Here is a 16,724-nt window from a genome sequence, read left to right as displayed (position 1 = left end):
CCATTTTTTTAAAAAAAATCCAGTTTTTTAACATTTTAGATTCTAATTTACAGAGGTTGTATGGCTACATTGAATTTCCTGTGTGTGTGTGTGTGTGTGTGTGTTTTATTTTATTTATTTATTTTATTTATAATCAATTTTATATACCGCCCCTCCCCCGAAGGGCTCTGGGCGGTGAACATCATAAAACCAAACCATCACATTAAAACCCAGTTAAAACAGCGAATGAAACAAATTTACAGCAGCGTCCAGCATAAAACTTCATACAATATAATAAACCCACCCTGGAAAAAACAAACCCAGAGAGCTGAGGCCCCATAGATTAAGGGCCCAGATGTAAAAAGGGGAAAAGGAGGGCGCACATCAGCGGCCGGCCCCTCCAAACGCCCGGTGGAACAATACGGTCTTGCAGGCCCTGCGGAACTCTCCAAGATCCCGCAGGAGACCCGGACCTTTGGTGGTAAAGTGTTCCACCCAGGCAGGGGACAGAGGCTGTAAAAGCCCTGGCCCGGGTGAAAACCAGCCGCATCATCGAGGGGCTAGGGACCACCAACAAGTTAGCCTCTACCCGAGGCAGAGGGCGATAAAGGGACATATAGGGTGAGGCGGTCGAGAAGGTGCGAAGGTCCCAGGCAGCGTAAAGACCTTAAAGGTAAGATTCTTACCTTATGAATGATCCGGAACTCAACCGGGAGCCAATGCAAGCGGCAGTAACCTGGGTTGAATGTGTTCTCTAAAGGCACCACCTGTGAGCACACGTGCAGCTGCATGTTGCACCAGTTTCAATTTCAGGATTAGGCGTGAGGGAAGGCCCGCATAGAGCGAGTTGCAATAGATCTAGCCTAGAGGCGACCGTTGCATGGATCACAGTGGCAAGGTCTGCCTGGGGAGAGGAAGGGGGCCAACCGCCGGGCCTATTAGAAGATGGAAGAATGCAACCCACAGGTTACATGGGCCCACCTGGGTCTCCATTGAAAGAGAGGCAGGTAGGTGGACCCCCAGGCTGCGGACAGAGGAGGCTGGTGCCAATATAGCCCCCTCCCACTCCAGCGGCTGAAAATCCCCCACCTCCCCCCGGCGGCCCAGCCAAAGGATCTCCGTCTTCGATGGATTCAGTTTTAACCTGCTCTCTTGCAACCAACCAGCAACCGCCTCCAAACAATGCTGTAGAGCCGCAGGGGCAGTGACTGCTCCCCCCTCCATCGACAGAATGAGCTGAGTGTCATCAGCGTACTGGTGACAGATCAGCCCAAAGCTCCGCACCAACTTTTAATATATATTATTAAAATTAACACACATGGATTTCAAGCAATGGGGGGATTCAACCGGTTCGCACCACTCGGGCAGAACCGGTTGTTAAAGTGGTGCTTGTAAACAACCAGTTGTTAACAGCTTGTAAACAACCAGACAGTTTTAACAGAAAGGAAGAAGCTATGAAAATGAACAGAACTTGGCTACCAGTGTTGAAAAATACAAGAGTCAAGATAGTGTCTAACCAGCTCCACACAAACATAGGATGACTATAGACCAAGGAAACAAAGGCCAGGATACTTCTATTCAGATGCTCCCACTAGTGACCTTGCTATCTCCATTGTTACTCCCATGCTATAGACTTCATTGTTACTCATACTTCTATTCAGATGCCCTCAACTATTGATCTAGTTGTCTTCTTTGTTACTCACAGACAATGTTTCTTCACCCACCCTGGACACTCCAACAGGTATATATACTCCACTTGCTTTCCCAACATCAGATCCTCTGAAGATGCCAGCCACAGATGCAGGCGAAACGTCAGGAGAGAATGCTGCTAGAACACGGCCATACAGCCCGGAAACCACACAGCACCCCAGCGATTCCGGCCGTGAAAGCCTTCGACAACACAACCAGTTGTTAAATTATTTGAATCCCACCACTGATTCCAAGTGCAGATCTGACAGAGGCTGTTCTACATCAGACTTGACTGAAAATCAAGTTCAGCTTTCAACTGGAAGATAGGATTTTGGGGGGCGGGGACAAGAGCACGCAGCTTGAGCTGGTAGCCTCCGTGGTCAGTCTGATCACGGCCTCAGTGGGATTCTGTGCCTGACAGCTGGAAGCCGGCAGTTTAAAGCTGGACCCAATCCTCGCTAAGGCCAGGATCAAACAGGATTTTGCTGCTCCCGATCTCCCCGTGGAGACTGGGCGTGAGGTGAGCCCCGCTCACTGGTGTTCAACTGTGCCCCTGCCCCAAACTCTATGGGGAATTTGGGACCGAGGTGTAGTTGTGAAGGGTGACTGTGGCCCCATAATGCGCCCCAGGAAGTGGCACCGGGGGCTCCAACTCCCCCCTGTGCCCCCTAGCTACGCCACTGCAGTAGGATCCTAGAATGCTCCATGATGTACGGACATCACTCAGAGGTGGGATCCAGCAGGTTCTCACAGGTTCCCGAGAGTAGGTTACTAGTTATTTGTGTGTGCCGAGAGGGGGTTACTAATGGGTGATTTTGCCACGTGATTTTGGCCTTAGTGACGCCCCTCTTCTCAGCAGTAGCGCACAAAACTTGAAGCAGTCTAGCAGGAGGTGCACCGGCGTGCGTGGCAGCCTGTGCCTGCGTGCATTCGTTACCGGTGCAGTGGCTGCGTCCTTGTCACAGCCCCGCCCAGGAATGCCCCGCCCCCAGAATGCCCGGCCATGCCCCCAGAATGCCCCGCCCAGCCCCATTGGTGCTACGCCACAGTTTGAATCCCACCACCATGGGAACCTGTTACTAAAATTTTGGGATCCCACCACTGACATCACTCCCAGTTAAGTATTTGGAAGTGACACTGAAGGGTTCTGAAATATCGTCAAAGGCTTTCACGACCAGAATCACTAGCGTGTTGTTGGTTTTCCAGGTTGTATGGCCGTGTTCCAGTAGCATTTTTCCCTGACGTTTCACCTGCATCTGTGGCTGGCACCTTCAGAAGATCCAGCCACAGGCGAAACGTCAGGAGAAAATACTACTGGAACACGGCCATACAACCTGGAAAACCCACAACACCCTAGTTCTGGAATATCGTTTGGGTAATCCCATCCCCCCGTCTTCCAGGGATTCAGCCAAAGGCCAGAAACTCTTGGAATCATAGGCCCCTTCCGCACGCACAAAATAATGCGTTTTCAAACCACTTTCACAACTGTTTGCAAGTGGATTTTGCTATTCTGCACAGCTTCAAAAAGCACTGAAAGCAGTTTGAAAGTGCATTATTCTGCATGTGCGGAATGAGCCATAGTGTTGGAAGAGGCCAAGGGGTCTCTTTTGCTTGCAACAACTAAAGGACCTTCCTGGGCCGAGCTGTTGAGCACCATCTGTTCTTGAATTCAGCTGCCAGCCAAGAACATTGTTATTCACCCAACTCTTGGGCTGAGTCTGGTCCGTTGGGGGTTGTGGTGTGTGAGTTTTCTACTGACTCGGTCCTTTCCCTTGTTCTGATTGGGTTCTTTTTTAGCTGTGTGAGCTATTTGTCCTTTTCTGTTTTAAATGGATGTTTTTGGTAAATATGATTTAAACTCCCTTGAAAGTTTTGATCCGAGAGTTCCCGGAATACAGTTTTCCAGTAAAAGAGTATGCCAGGCGGGCCCTTGGACTGGCCAGAAAAACCGCCAGAGGTCTGTGGCCCTGGAGGGATGCTGGCAGCCAATAAGAAACTGAACCCAGTGAATCCTACACAGATGAAGCTGTGGAGGCTTATCTGGTGAACCAGATTAGCACGTGCACTCCAACACATGCCAACTGAGTGACCTTGAGCTAGTCACAGTTCTTTGGAGCTCTCTCAGTCCCACCCACCTCACAGAGTGTTAGTTGTGTGGGGGGGGGAGGGAAAGGAGATTGTGAGCCCCTTTGAGTCTCCTTACAGGAGACAAAGGGGGAATATAAATCCAAACTCTTCTTGGAATCATAGAGTTGGAAGACACCACAAAGGCCATCAAGTCCAACCCCCTGCCGTCGTCGTCGCCGCCTCCTCCTCCTCCTCTTCCTCCTCTTCCTCCTCCTCCTCCTCCTCCTCCTCTTCTTCTTCTTCTTCTTCTTCTTCTTCTTCTTCTTCTTCTTCTTCTTCTTCTTCTTCTTCTTCTTCTTCTTCTTCTTCTTCTTTTCTTCTTCTTCTTCTTCTTCTTCTTCTTCTTCTTCTTCTTCTTCTTCTTCTTCTTCTTCTTCTTCTTCTTCTTCTTCTTCTTCTTCTTCTTCTTCTTCTTCTTCTTCTTCTTCTTCTTCTTCTTTTCTTCTTCTTCTTCTTCTTCTTCTTCTTCTTCTTCTTCTTCTTCTTCTTCTTCTTCTTCTTCTTCTTCTTCTTCTTCTTCTTCTTCTTCTTCTTCCCAGGTCACCCAGCTGGCGTGTGTTGGAGTGTACAAGCTAATCTAGTTCCCCAGATAAGCCTCCACAGCTCAAGTGGCAGAGTGGGGGAGTCAAATCCGGTTCTCCGCATTAGAGTGCACCTGCTCTTAACCCCTACACCATGCTGGAGTGTACCGTTCTTTGGTCCAGGGTGTACGATAACTGTGTTCCCTTGCTAGAACCTCCAAGCTGGTACTGAGAGGCCCTCGTGGGTTTGGCAGGTGCACAGGGCAGAGATACCTCCCACTATTCTGTTTCCAAGACACCAGTGGGGGAAAATGAGGCAGGAAAGGAACAGCCATGTGCTCATGCCATTTCTAATAAAAACGGGAAATGGCATGGCAGACATGTTAGCATTTTGCTAAGACTCTATGGACCTGGAGATCAGTTGCCATTCCAAGAGATCTCCAGACCTCACCTGGAGGTTGGCATCCCCAGATAAGAGGGAAAAACCTAGGTGAATCGTCCAGAGCTGTCGTCCTCCTCTCTCCCGAGCCTTTGGTGAGCAGCCCGTGTAGGTCTCCCCCACCTCCCGGCACCTTTGACAAGAAGACAGAGACGAGGTAACAGATGGGGCGAGCACGCTCCAAAAATAAGGCCATGCATCTTTAACCAGGTCCCCGAGCGTGTCAGGCTGTGTTGCATTTTTGATGCCTGGCGTCACGGGGGGAGGGAGGGGCAGGAGAGGAGTCCTCTGTGCCCAGGTTCACCGACTCACCTGCCAGCAGCTGCAGGGCTGGCATGAATATTTCATGGCTGCCCTTGTGGTTTTTGGCAGCCGTGGGCTGGCTCGTTGTTACAGCCGCCGCCACCGTTTTCCCCTTCTGCTGCTCGCCCGGTGTTATCTCCGCCTGAGCTAATGCCCCTTCCCTGAGAGACCGGCCTCTTCTGCTCCTGAAAGATTGATCGGGCGGGAGGCCGTGCCAAGTGCCTCTCCTCTGGGGGAGGCACAAAGGCTGGGCGGGAAGGAGGGATGGATGGATGAATGAACAGAGACGGATGAGCAGCCTCCCCCACACATATAAACGCACTGATCCCAGCCATCTTCCTGGCTCAGGTGTGCGACTGCCCGAGGAGAAAACAGGCCTTTACAGACCTTGGCCTGCGGTGAAGGAGACAGCTTACAGCTTCGAGCCTGTACGTGACACGGAGCCCGACACCCGGACGCCAGGGGTTCCGTCCCTGCTTCTGTGCCAGCTCTTTGCTAGGAATGGCACTCTGCATAACACAAAAGCTTGACACCCATTCCAACCCCTGGTTTTCCATAATTGAAGAAAAAATGGCCTCTATTGGACTGTCAGTGGATTCACTTTGCCCTTTGTCCTATTCAGAAGCTTATAGGAAATTAAAAGGTCAACTATTGGATAGAGAGTTCTCTACCCTAATCACCGCAGCCAAGAAAACGTGCTCCCCCACTGTATTTTTTTTCTCTCCCATTTGAACGGGGCCACTTGGCACACTACCTGTATTGCTTAATAAACCCTGTTCAAAGGAGAGCCATAATGCTCGCCAGGTTTAATGTTATGCCTTCTGCCTTGTTACATGGCAGATTTAATAAGCAAGAAAAGACTAAAAGATTGTGTCCATGTAACGATGGCTCAGTTGAATCTCTGGCCCACCAATTGCTACACTGTCTCAGATTCAAGGAAATCATATCCAAGTATGTGAATCTCACTCCTTTACATTTACCCGATCTCCCCGATTTAATTAGATTACACTGCTTGTTGGACAACCCTGATCCTTCTCTCTGTATGACAGTGGCAGACTTTCTCCTGGAAATTATTAAATGCCAGTAGATTTCCTTCGTCCTAACACGTATATCCTGTATTGTATATGCTTTTTAATCTGTTTTTATTATTGTTGAACTGTTTATGCCAATAAAGGCTTGCTTCAAATACTTAAAACACAAAAGCTTGCAAGCTTCAGCAAAAAGAACACCATGCCTTACAACAGCCCTGCAAAGAAGGCCACTGCTAGTTCCTCCCAGGCTACGATTATTAAGCTAAGGAGGATGGACTCTGAGCAACTGGTCTCTCCTGGAGAGACAGCGCGGCGTAGTGGTTAAGAGCAGGGGGGGTTCTAATCTGGAGAACTGGGTTGGATTCCCCACTCCTCTGCCTGAGTGGCGGAGGCTTATCTGGTGAACCGGATGTGTTTCCGCACTCCTACATTCCTGTTGGGCGACCTTGGGCTACTAGTCACAGTTCTCTCAGAACTCTCTCAGCCCCACCTGCCTCACAAGGTATCTGTTGTGGGGAGAGGAAGAGAAAGGATCTTGGAAGCCACCTGGAGTCTCCTTGCAGGAGAGAAAGGTGAAGTATAGATCCAAACTCCTCCTCCTCCTCCTCCTCCTCCTCCTCCTCCTCCTCCTCTTCTTCTTCTTCTTCTTCTCCTCCTCCTCCTCCTCCTCCTCCTCCTCCTCCTCCTCCTCCTCCTCCTCCTCCTCCTCATACCCCTCCCCATTCCTCACTGAACTTATGGGGCCAGGGGGCTCCACTCTTTCCGGTGTCTGAAAATCTGCTCTTTCCTGCAGCTCCATCACTTCCGATCAAGAGTGTCGGGGAGGTTTGCTAGGCTAGGACCTTTCCACGGACGCTTCGTTCAGGATTCAGGCTGTTCGTCAGCATCTCCGTAGACCTGCTCCACGTCCACGTAAGAAGGTGCTCAGAAAACAGAAAACCCAGAAAACAGACAGCCCAGAAATCCCACCACAACGAGGTGCTCGGAGTTTGGTACATGGTTTTCTTCAGTGATTTTCTTTTGCTGCACAAATCACACAGTTGTCATTCCTGGACGGCAGCAGAGAAATCAATCAACAGCAAGGTGGGATAAAGGGACCGGGGTTTGTTGCTTTTCGAGGTCTTTTCGAGTCCTTTTTGAGGGCCGGGCCTGCGCTACACTTGCCGGCCTCTAGGTGGGGCTGGGCGGTTTCCTGGAATTGCAGCTGATCTCCAAACCAAAGAGATCCCTTCCTTCCCCCAGAGAAGAGGGTTAAAACAGCCCAACAGGGAGAATTATCCCGTTTTCTACCTTCGCTAACCAGCCACATAGGAGACAACAGGACTTTATGATTTTTGGACCTAATGGAATTTCTAACGGAAAAGCAGACCCAATTACTAACCCCCTCTCGGCACACACAAATAATTAGTAACCCACTCTCAGGAACTGGCGAGAACCTGCTGGATCCCACCTCTGGGTCTGACCAACGCAGTGGCTGGACAAACACTCGCCAGGGATGCGGTAGGCCAGGGGTATGAAACGCTTTAGCCCAGCAAACTAGGTACTCATTTTACAGACCCCAGAAGAACCTTAAGCCGGCCACCCGAAACCGACTTCTGTTGGGATTGAACTCCAGTCGTGAGCCGAGCTTTCACTGCAGTCCTGCAGTTTTCCACTCTGTGCCACGGGGCTTCTAACCGGGGAGGGACAGTAGCAGGGTATCGTGTATTCAACGCAACCAGTTTCCACAGGACAACTGACCTCTGCCGTCCAGTGATCAGTGGTAATTCTGGGGGATCTCTGGGCCCTACCTGGAGGTTGGCAGCCTCAACAACACACAGAGCCCTTTGTTGGCTGCTGGTGTGCTTTGTTAGAAGGTGCTGCAAACCGAGGCGCCAGCAGTCGGCTGCATGTCTGCAGGGCAGGATCCATGCGCGGTTGAGATTAATCAGTCTTTTCCTACCCGGAGCCTGAGGCTTGCAGCTGCGCCGGCATTTGGGGAGACGGAGGGCTGGCTGTCGTTCCTGGGGGTCTGCTGGCTGCCTCCCAGCCTGAGTCAGCACGATTTCTCACAAACGTGTTGGGGGGCTGCCACAGCCCCTGGGTCCCCCGGTTGCTGCTCGACAGCACGATTGCCCTGTTGGCTGCCGGCAAATCGTTTCTGTTTTGGAGCCTGACTTTGGTCAGTCGTGGTTCCGTGTTTTGTGTTGTCTTCGCGTTTGCTTTTGGGCTTGTCCAACGCTGGTCCAACACTGACTAGGCTGAGCCGACTCTCAACTGTGCGTGTCTTTGAGATGCTACTCAGATCGTGCTGGTCCGGTTCCCACCCTTCTGGGACAGGGTTCAAATCCTACCACATGGTCTCGACAAGATAAATCTCCTGAAGAAGAAGAAGAAGAAGAAGAAGAAGAAGAAGAAGAAGAGGAGGAGGAGGAGGAGGAGGAGGAGGAGGAGGAGGAGTTTGGATTTATATCCCCCCTTTCTCTCCTGCAGGAGACTCAAAGGGGCTGACAATCTCCTTGCCCTTCCCCCCTCACAACAAACACCCTGTGAGGTGGGCGGGGCTGAGAGAGCTCCGAAGAACTGTGACTAGCCCAAGGTCACCCAGCTGGCGTGCGTGGGAGTGTACAGGCTAATCTGAATTCCCCAGATAAGCCTCCACAGCTCAGGCGGCAGAGCTGGGAATCAAACCCGGTTCCTCCAGATTAGATACACGAGCTCTTAACCTCCTAGCCACTGCTACACCAAGGCTGAGTTGGACCTGATGCAGGGAGCGCTGAGTTCCCAAGCGGTTTTCTTCTTTGAAAAGCCAGCTTGCGTTGGGCCTCTGGCCCAGAGGGAATGGCGAATCTCCCCGGCAAACACCCCCCCCCCCCAATTTTCCTGGGCTGAGATGGCCCGCTTGGCCCGGTCACTGAGGGAGGGCAGGTCGTGGCCACGATCCAACCCATCCTATGCCTGGTTCCTGTTCTCAAGGAGGACTCTTTCCCCAAGGGGCCTTTTGCGTTCCGTTTTCTCCCTTGCACGGGGTCTTGTTTTCCGTTAGCCTGATTTTGGCTGAGAAAAGAGATGAAGATCTCGGAAATAAATCTTTCTGAAAACACCTGGCAGAGCACGGGCTGCAGCTGCCCACGTCCCAGAGCGGGAAATTGTGCTTTTCTTGTATGTTTCTCTGTTGTTGTTTGTTTCTCTCATTTCCCAGTCTGTCTTTCACAGCACACTCTGCCGCACTTGGCTTTTAAATCTTTCCAGGATGAGGCATCACAGTGAATGTGGAGGCTGGATGGTGTGTTGCTCGGAAGAGGAAAAGGTTGGTTGGGGGGGGGGGTTGCAGTGGGGGGGTCAGCGATGGTGGGGGAAATTCAGCAGCTGGGGGAGTTTGACCAAGGGCTGGGCGCTAGGGGGAGAGGGGGTGGGGGCAAAATGCACCCCCACATGACCCCGGCAAATGCCGCCTGGGTTGTCTGCCCCCTCGCATGCTGAGAGGCAGTGTAGTGTAGTGGTTAAGCGCAGGCGCAGTCTAATCTGGGGGACTGGGTTTGATTCCCCACTCTGCCACTTGAGCTGTGGAGGCTTATCTGGTGAAGGAAGGAAGGAAGGAAGGAAGGAAGGAAGGAAGGAAGGAAGGAAGGAAGGAAGGAAGGAAGGAAGGAAGGAAGGAAGGAAGGAAGGAAGGAAGGAAGGAAGGAAGGAAGGAAGGAAGGAAGGAAGGAAGGAAGGAAGGAAGGAAGGAAGGAAGGAAGGAAGGAAGGAAGGAAGGAAGAGGATTGTGGGAGGGAATTAAAAACATACCTGGAAATGCTTTGGACTCAGGCTGGTCTGATGACCGAGGCACACCAAGGGGATGTCGTTACCCGCACTGCATTGGCATGACTGAAGCAGCCTGTTGTAGTGTAGTGGTTAAGAGCAGGTGCACTTTAATCTGGGGAACCGGGTTTGATTCCCCGCTCTGCCACTTGAGCTGTGGAGGCTTATCTGGTGAACTACATTAGCTTGTGCACTCCTAACACACGCCAGCTGGGTGACCTTGGGCTTGTCACAGTTCTTTGGAGTTCTCTCAGCCCCACCCACCTCACAGGGTGTTTGCTGTGAGGGGGGAAGGGAAAGGAGCTTGTAAGCCCCTTTGAATCTCCTTACGGGAGGGAAAGGGGGGATATAAATGCAGCTCTTCTTCTTCTAGTTCTGCCAGTGTTGACATTCCAACCATCACACCATGATAGAAAGGAGCGGCTGACCAAAACTTCTCCAGTGTCAATTCCTTTCAGCCTATGAAGAATATGTACCTAGTCCAAGATTGCCTCTTTATATGTTTTTCTTACTAGAGGAAATAGTGCCCCCAGGGGCCAGTTTACAGTGGCAGGCAAGGTTAACCCCCCCGCGCCCCTCACACTTGTTGCCTGTATCCAAAATTGAGTCCCCCAGTTTGTAAAAGTTTAGGAGATTCCGTGCTGGATGGCCCAGGTATCCCGACCTTGTCTAACACTCAGCAGGAATTTATTGCATGAGAAATTGATGTGTAGCGCATGTTCGTGGGCAGCTTATTAACCATACCGATATCGAGTGTATTGGTTTTAAAGACCGCATTGAAAGGTTGATGTGCCATGTTGCTGGCGTATGGAATTGATATAGTTGAATCGTAAGGATACAAGAATTTACCTACTTATGAATGAAAGAGTTTATCCTGTTCACTGATTATAACATGATTTTAATGGCTGTAATGAGATTTAAATTATTGTGAGTTTAAGGTGTGCCTGCAAATGGTTAAATTGTAATGGTTGAAGTGTTAGAAACTTCCCTGAGCCCATGTGCGGAAGGTGGTATACAGAACGAACGAACGAACGAACATATGAACGAACGAACGAACGAACGAATGAATGAATGAATGAATGGTTCTGCATGGGGGTTGACCCAGGAAGCCCCCCTGCTACACAGGGGCAGGCAGTGGCAACTGAACCTCTCCTGCCTCAAAAACCCCATGAAGGGTCCCCAGCAGCTGCAACTTGACGGCCCTTTACACACAGAGAGAGAAGATTCATTCAGGGGTCTCCAGTCACAGAGCTGAGTTCACAGCCCCCTCCCTCTAGGTGGAGCATAACAAATCTGCAGGAAAGGAGGAGACGAGACCTATCTCCTGCCATATAGAGTTTCCTCGCCTGGAATACCGTGGCCAGTTCTGGGCACCGCAGTTCAGGAAGGATATTGACAAGCTGGAACCGGTCCAGAGGAGGGCAACCAAAGTGGTCAGAGGTCTGGAATCTATGCCCTATGACCATGGTGGCAAAACTTGGGCACTCCAGATGTTATGGACTACAATTCCCATCAGCCCTTGCCAGCACCACCAATTGGGAATTGTAGTCCACAACATCTGGAGTGCCCAAGGTTTGCCACCAGTACCCTATGAGGAGAGACTTAGGGAGCTGGGGATGTTTAGTTTGGAGAAGCGAATGTTAAGGGGGGACATGATAGCTGTAAAGGATTCAATGGTGTTGATGAGCGGGTCAGCCGCCTGGCCTTGACTACATTCCACAGCCCGGGCGATGGGCCAGCTTCTCCGGCGGAGACCTTATCTCTGCGAGGGAGATGAGACCTCCGTTCCCATGGGAATCCGGGAGGGGGGATGGGATGGACAGAGTTATAACCTGTGTTTCTGGCGGGAGATCTTATTCCTGCCACTGCGTTAATACGTGAGAGCTTTCTACGATGTCTACAGGATAAGCGGTCTTTTACACCCAAAAGCCTTTTATTTCTGCTTCTATATGGAATTCCTTGCCCATTGTGGCAGGGAATCAATCGTTCATCTATCTTCCTAGTGCAGGTGGACCTCCTGGGTGCCTCGGCATGGAGAGGTTGAATGATCCCTGTGGAAGGTTCCGGTAGCCCCCAAAGAGGGCTCCGAGCTCTCCCTTCTGGATTTGAACGAACCGGTGAGGAGAGCGGGTCTACGCTGGTGACTCTTTCCCGTCCTACATTATCAGCACGAGTCTTGCCTTACTCCGCTGGAGCGAGGGGCGTGAAAACGACCATGAGGACTTACGCGCGGATTCGTTTGGGGAATGCTGTCTATGGATCGGCCTGTGGATTGAGGATATCTACCCGTTTTCATTATGGATTACACAAACCCCAAGATGATGCAACCTGTCGCGGAGGCAGACGGGCCTGACCACCTTTCATCGCGGCAGCAGGAGTCCATCGAGGCGATTCCTGGACTTCGTATTTTTGGTGATGCTCCCAAAGATCCCACCGTGGCACTTAACGCACTGGGGCCCGTCCGAAGACCACCGGTGACACTGGGACTATACCAGGGATTGGGAGGGGTATCCGTACCATCTTCCGATCCCGGACCCCTGATCCAGACCTTGGCTGCACCTGAAGATGCCCGATGGAGCCACCGGTGAGCACGGCGTCCAGCGTCCAGATGAAGAGGAGTCGAGGAAAGCCTGCACTCCCAGCCGGATCTGTTCCCTCTCCCATCAAAAGAGAGCTGGGATGAGGAAGTGCGACCGACTACGCGAGAGATGCCCAAAAGCGTGGGCCGGGAGCGCCAGCTATGGGAAGAAGGCGAGAACAGCTGCAGCAAGAGCGTGAAGCTGCAAAGGAGCACCGGGAACAGCAGCGCAAAGAAGTCCAACTTCAGATTGGACCGTTGCCAAAGATGCGCTACTAAGCGGCAATATCGCCAGAATCTATCCAGTCCATGATAAAGTCCTGGAACACTCCAAACTGAACTTACAAGCGTCAACGCGAAAGCGTTCAGGCACTTGCGTTACACAAAAGTGGAAATTACTGCAGCTGTTCAGCGGGACCCGAGACTGGCTAAATTGGAGCGAGAGAAAGCAGCTTTGCATGCGCACCAGGATGCATTGAGCTACGCCAAGGAGAGAGAGCTGGCTGCCCTTGGAGAGGGAACTGAAGAGCGCAGCAGACCAGGACAACCCAAGTTTGGAGTCCCTACGCTGTCACTGGGTACAGCCCGGCCAGAGGGGCTGACGCTGCTGGAGTCCTGCCACCTTCCAAGGACCCGGCTCACGGGAGCGCCAGCAGCACGGCGTTGATATCTCCACCGATTCCGGCCCCCTGCGCCCAGCCGCTGCACTCCCAGCCTGCTCAACCCTCGCGCAGCCACCGCCCTGCCGGCGCCAAGGGCCGTGGAGAGGGGATACTACAGAACCTCCAATACCTGCCACGTTTCGATGGGACCGCTTCCAAACTTCCCTACTTCATCTTGCAGCTTCGATGCCCACGCGGAGGACTATGGACGATTTATACGGTCTGGCCGCGAAAAAATACGGGACATCGGCTCCAGTCCTGGATAGGGGCTGGCTTGGCGACTTTGGTTTGTGACTCTTTTGAACCTGCAAGATGAAGATGCTCGCTACGGATTGCCCGCATTCCTCCCAAGCCTTAAGGGCTCGCTTCCAAGATCCGGGTGCTGAAAATGAAGCTATCCAGCACCATCAAAACTATTCCAGCAAAGGCAACCTGGCTTCGTTTGCAGAAATTTGCCCGTGAATTTACGTGCGGCGGCTGCTGCGACTCCCTCCTGAGTGGCCTGGCGCATGAAATGTGAGATACTTCACCGGATAGCGCAGCCGAAGCTGGCGAAGCTGCGTGAAACAGTGTTTTTTAATTACGGGTCCCCCGCACCATTGCTGATTGGGTTGCATTGGGATCCCAGGTGAAACGTCTACCGCGGAGATGCGGCTTCGTGCCGGAGGCCGCCCGCGCCGAAACCTGCCACTGCGTCCACCAAACCAAGCCCAGCCGCCCCTACCGAGACCACCTCCGAGCGCCGTCGCCGACTGGGATTGTGTCTTTACTGCGGAGGACCCAGGTCATCTAGCAGCCAACTGCCGAAAAAACAGAAGCCAACCGCTCGGCCGCGCGCACCCCATCTGCCAAGCCACCGCGGAAATCCGGGCCTTCCCCAACGGACTCGTCCAAGACGGCAGTCATCGAGAAGCGACCAGAGGAAGCAGCTGTTTGCCTTTCTTCAACCCCATGGACATGGAGTTACGACTCCAGGCAGCGGTGAGTGAAGGCAGCGCTCCCATTACAATCCAAGCATTTCTGGCCAGCCCGCTAAGCATACTGCGTATTATAGCCTCAGCCCTTGTGGATTCTGGCTGCTCCCATTTGCTTAATGCGTATCACATTTGGGTGGTGGAGGAGCTGGGTCTAGACCAAGTCGCCCTGGCTAAGCCCATACCATTCACCCAAATGGGCTGACAGTCCTCGGGAGAAGCCGAAGGACGGCCCAGTTCAAAGCGCCACCGGTTCTCCTCCGCTGCGCCATACGACCATTGAGAGAAATTAGTTTTATTCACTGGTGCCAGTGGCCAAACATTCCATAGTTCTGGAGCATGCCATGGTTGTTGTTGCATGAACCAAAATTCCTTTGGAAGGGGAAAAGGATCTTAGAGTTCACTGACCCTCCCTGCGGTGAACACATGAATTGGGGGGAAAACTTCGACTTCTCCTGACACACATACCCCTGGCTTCATCAGCGATTGCTCCCGATTCTACCGGCATTCCACCGCAGTACCAAAGATCCTAGCCAGAGTATTATTTCCAGGAAGCAGGAATGCGATCAGTTGCCACCCATAGAGACACTGACTGCAAAATGAAGTAATACAGCCAGGGAAGCAACTGCCCAAAGGTGCAGAATCTACGCGCATGAGGTCCCAATGAGGAAGGAACTTACGTGCCTTCTTAGACAAGAACCCACCGGCTGCGTGAGGGTTCATCGCGGACTACCAAACACTACACATGCTGCTCCTGTATTGTTTGTAAAGAAAGATGGGTCTTCACGGCTCTGCTGCAGATTACCGAGGGGACTCAATGCAGTCTCCCTGTCCAACAAATACCCTTTGCCTTTAATCAAGGACCTTCCTAGAAGCGCATTAGGCAAGGGGCAGCATCTTTACTAAGTTGGACTTGAGAGAAGCTTACTACAGGGTCAGAATTGCTGAAGGCTACTGAACGATTTGACTGCATTTAACACAAGAGTTTGGACAGTTTGAATGCTTAATAATGCCATTCGGGTTAAGTGGGGCCCCCAGAGCTTTATATGGCCCTTATCAGCAGAAGTTCTCCATGATTTATTGTACAAGGGAGTAGTAGGTGTACTTAGATGGCGTTTTAATTTATTCACAAACCATGGAGGAGCATGAAGCATTGGTTGGGAGGTATTGAAAGCGTTTGCTCCAACAACTCCCTCTTTGCCAGAAGCTTTCCAAGTGCTGTTTCCACCAAACCTCTATTGACTATTTGGGTTACGGATCTGCAGCCGAAGGCCTAAAAATGGATCCTGCTAAGATTGGCGCGGTCCTCCAATGGCTTCTTACCAACGAAAAGAACTCCAATCTTTTCTGCAGGGTTTTGCGCTAATTTCTATCGTGACTTTATACCCCAATTACGTACTGAACTGACTCTCCCTCTCACGAGACCTCTCTACCGTTACTAAGGGTAGAGATCCACTGACATGCCAAGCCGGAATTTGCCTCCTGGTCTGAAGAATGTCAGGCTGACCTTTCAGCTTTTAAAATCTGCTTTTACCACAGAACCTATCCCACAAAGCACCCTGACCCAGATCTCCCGTTTGTGAGTTCCGTGGATGCCTCCAGGACAAAGCTTAGGGGACAGCCCTGTTGCAGAAGAAATAAAGATGATAGGCTGGTTCCGTGTGCTTATTTATCAAAGAAATTCTCGGTGCTGAACTCCAACTGGACTGTAGGGGATAAAGAGACTCGCGGCCATCAAAGTAGCACTCTCCACTTGGCGCCACTGGCTGGAGGGGGCTAAACACCCCTTTCAAGTTTGGTCCAGGATCCCTACAGGGGAACTTAGCCGCCCTCTCCACCCCCCCCCCTCGAGATGTCCGCGAAGAACGTCCGTTGGGCCGATTTCTTTTTCTCGTTTCTCTTTCACGGTCCTTTTTTTCCCCGAGAAAAACCAATAGAAGCTGGCTGATGCGCTCTCACGCCTACCGAGGGAGGGTGGAGCTGCCTTCTGCAAGGACATTCAGCGCACTATTCTCTCCCCCTCCCAATTGGGGCTGGCGGCTGTCACCCGATCTCTCAGACATCCACTCCTCCTTCTCCGCCCATTCCCAGCCTGGGTCTCTCCGCTTTCCTACGGGAACTTCGAGGAGGCGGGGCTACTAGCGAGCCTCCGGCGGAAGAAGATGACTCCCAATTGCGTTTGGAGAATGGCGTTTGGCGTGAGAAGTGTTGGTACGATGCCTCCCCCTCCGTGAAAAGCAGGTTCACCGAGGCCTGCCATGATGCCCTTCGGCGCTGGACATTTTGGCTTTCTAAAAACTCTGCATTTGGCCCGCCCGTCCAGCGAGTTCTGGTGGCCAGCGATGCATAAGGACATTGAGGCGTATATTAAAGGTTGCTCTGTTTGTGCAGAAGCCAAGAAGCGTTCGGGGGAAAACCCATGGTCTGTTGAAACCTCTCCGGTGGCCTCCACGCCCTGGGAAGTCATTTCCATGGATTTTTATTACAGATTTGCCAGAAAGTCATGGCAACACGGTCTTGTGGGTGGTGAGTGGACTTATTTTTCTAAACAAAGCCCATTTCATCCCATGTGCTTCCATCCCCTCGGCTCCCTAAGTTAAGCGGCGTCTGTTCATTCAGCATGTTTACCGTCTAC

Source organism: Sphaerodactylus townsendi, unplaced genomic scaffold (genome assembly GCF_021028975.2).
Source record: "Sphaerodactylus townsendi isolate TG3544 unplaced genomic scaffold, MPM_Stown_v2.3 scaffold_19, whole genome shotgun sequence".
NCBI lineage: Eukaryota > Metazoa > Chordata > Lepidosauria > Squamata > Sphaerodactylidae > Sphaerodactylus > Sphaerodactylus townsendi.
Note: the sequence above shows the minus strand (reverse complement) of the source record.